The sequence below is a fragment of the Lynx canadensis genome, chromosome F2 (assembly GCF_007474595.2).
Source record: "Lynx canadensis isolate LIC74 chromosome F2, mLynCan4.pri.v2, whole genome shotgun sequence".
NCBI classification, from domain to species: domain Eukaryota; kingdom Metazoa; phylum Chordata; class Mammalia; order Carnivora; family Felidae; genus Lynx; species Lynx canadensis.
The window spans coordinates 1,247,066-1,249,953 of record NC_044320.2 but is presented as its reverse complement, the minus strand read 5'-3'; positions in this window follow the sequence as shown (position 1 = coordinate 1,249,953).

Sequence of the window (2,888 nt, the reverse complement as noted above, 5' to 3'; positions counted from 1 at the left end):
AAGTGCCCGTTCCTCAGAGGCCGGCAGGCAAGCCACCTTCCTTGCCCAGAACATGACTTCTCCCTCCCTCCCCGTGTGCACTCCCAGCACCTTTATGTCCAGAAGGGAAAGGGCAGAGACGTGGCCTGTGAAGATTCTAGAGTGTGGTGGGCATTCAGTGCCCACAGAGCCGCCTCTCACCAAGGCACCCCGAAGAAGGGGACCTTCAGTTCTCTCGGTTCCCAAAGGGCTTTTTATATGTGCCCGCTGCAAGCCGGTCCTCAGTGGCTCTTCCCGCTCCCCTCCACCGCCTCTCAGCGTGTCTTCAAATAAGAATAAATACGTGTGTCTGTTCTCTGGGGCCTTTGACAGCCCTGAGCTGGCCCCGCGACTCGGGTGGGATTGATGGCACCGTCTCACCAGGAAGCCAGGTGCATCTTTTACTAAGGGTGGTTTCCAAATGATGAATGGCTCTCTCACAAACACAAAATTGTTGATAGTATTTACAAACAATTCATTTTTCACGTTCTGTTGATTCTTCGCCAGCCTCCCTCGGCGACCCCCCCACCGCTGACGCATCGGTGGCTATTACTGCCATTGATTAAGGCTTCCTGTGGTCCCACGCAGCCTGTTACTTCATTTGTCACAGACAAGCGGCGCACGCACGGCAGTATATCATGTTCTTTTCGTGCTTTACTGTTATTTGTTTTTCAATTTATGTCGTGTGCTCTCCGAGTACAGGTGCACACCCACACTCCAGAGTCTCGGCCACGACTGCGAACACATACACGCGTAATTAAACTATCCGGCTCTGCCCAATCCTGTGCCTCCAAAGCCTGACTCCTCCGCCTCCCATTCTGGAAAAATGCAAATGTAAACAAACAGCGGCAGCACTGCCACCTAATTGAGACTTGGGGACAGGAAAGAAAGTCACTTAAGTGCCACCACTTGTTTGTCATTCGAGATCGAGCCAAAAAAAACCCAAACCCAAAATTTTCAGCACCTGCTAGGGGGGAGACGGTCATCGAAGCAGCCCAATCCAGGCCACGTGAGGGTTTTCTAGAACAGCTGGCTGATTTCATCGTATTTCTCCACTGCATCCCGGTCGCGTTTGTAGTTCACTTAACGGCATTTCCCATGGCCAGGCCCTCCCAGGAGACGGGCTGGTGTGTGCAGAAGGTGCCAGACCCTGCGAGGGTCCAGCCTTCAACTTCCTGCTGCAGGGCCGTTGCGTTTCCGGACAGCCCGGTCCTCGTTTGGGACTTACAGAAGCTCGCAAAGGAGCCTGAGTTTCCTCCCAGCCACGTTCACATCAAGAGTCTGCTGGGCTCGTATTTGCCAAGTATCTGTACCCGGGTGTGAGGCAGACTCCCTCAGCACTTCCTGCCCCCGTCCGTGGAAAACCCCCGTGGTGGCCCGTGTCCCCCTTCACTAATGACCAATGCCATTTGCCTGCCTTTTCACACCAAAAGTTTCCACTTCCTCACTTTCCATTCTTTCATTTACCTTCTAGTCTTTTTTTTTAATTTTTTATTTATTTTTGAGAGAGAGAGAGAGAGACGGAGTGCGAGCGGGGGAGGGGCAGAGAGAGAGGGAGGCACAGAATCCGAAGCAGGCTCCAGGCTCCCAGCTGTCCGTGCAGAGCCTGATGCAGGGCTCGAACCCATGAGCCATGAGATCATGACCTCAGCTAAAGTCAAGACGACGAACCCACTGAGCCACCCAGGCGCCCCATCTTTTTTTTTTTTAACTTCAAAAGCACAGTAGTACATTCTTGCTGAGAGAAGTCCAATAATACAGACGTGTGTAAGGAGAAGACCCGTCATCTCCCTGAGCCCGGGGGCCTGAGGAAGCCAGACTCAGCTACCGATTCTGCCGGCTCCCCAAAGAGGTGTGTTTGGAGCGTTCTTCCTCGTCTTTCTTTTTTAAATGCTAATGTAGGGTTTTCCCCCCACAGACGTGTTACTCTGCGGTTTGTTTTGGTGAGTCATCGGCTGGACATGGGGTCCTGGAACCCGCGGCCTGTGGGCTCTGGGGCGCCCCACCTTCCACCTCAGCGCCCCCACTCTGTCCCATAGCTTCGGACCGGTGGCTGTGTTCAGTCTCCTCTTTTTGAAATACCCAGGGTGGCGTCCGCTCGCCTGGTTGGACACGGACGGACGCATAACCTTTCCTCACTTTGCCTGTGGTTACCTTTGACTCTTTCAGAATCAGTTTTTAGGAACTGTTTTACTTGGGGCTCTCACTTCCATTTGTCACACGTGGATCGGTTTTTTTTTTTTTAAATCTCTTCTTTGTCATTTGACTTTTTCCTGATGTCTTTTGTTATATAGAAATATTAAGTCTTAAATTGTCCCATCTTCGAATCTTCTCCTCTATGGTATCTGGATTTTCTGTTTTGATGTAAAATGTTCCTTCAGCCCTGAGATTATTAAAATCATCCCCCTTCTAACATCGTTGGTACTTGTTCACACTGAATGTTTAAGCCACTTTTAGGGAGAGGGACATTTTTACAGTAGTGCGTATTTTCATCAAGGTGCACAGTATGTCCAACCACTATTGAAGTCTGGTTCTAAGTTGCTGAGTAAAAATTGTATACATCTTGTAGATCATGTAATTTTCTTACTAAATTTGTTCCTAGACATTATATAGTCTTGTCACATTTGTGACTGAAAATATTCCTGATTTCTATTTCTAGCTGTGTGTGTGTTTGTATGTGTGTATGTGTTTTAAGCAGTTGGTCCTTATACAGTGTCTTAATCTGCTCAGGCTGCTATAACAAAATACCACAACCTGGGGGGTTTAAACAATAGAAGTTTATTTTCTCACGGTTCTGGAGGAGGCTGGAAGTCTGAGATCAAGGTGCTGGCTGATTCAGTTCCTGGTGAGGGCTCTCTCCCTGGTCTGCA